Here is a 225-nt window from a genome sequence, read left to right on the forward strand (position 1 = left end):
AGTCAAACTTTTTGCTATTTTAAAATAAACTAAAAATAAACTATTTTTCATCTTCAAGTGTTCTGTTTTCTAGGTTTCAAATAGATTTTTTTGAGTTTTTAAACTTAAAAATAGTACATTTAAAGCTGAAAATACTTACGTTTAGTTTAGAACACCAAACGTTTTGGACATTTTACTTTTTTTTGCCAAACACCAATTTTTTTTTCAAAATGTTTTTTTTTTTTT

The sequence above is a fragment of the Oryzias melastigma genome, linkage group LG5 (genome assembly GCF_002922805.2).
Source record: "Oryzias melastigma strain HK-1 linkage group LG5, ASM292280v2, whole genome shotgun sequence".
Lineage (NCBI taxonomy): Eukaryota > Metazoa > Chordata > Actinopteri > Beloniformes > Adrianichthyidae > Oryzias > Oryzias melastigma.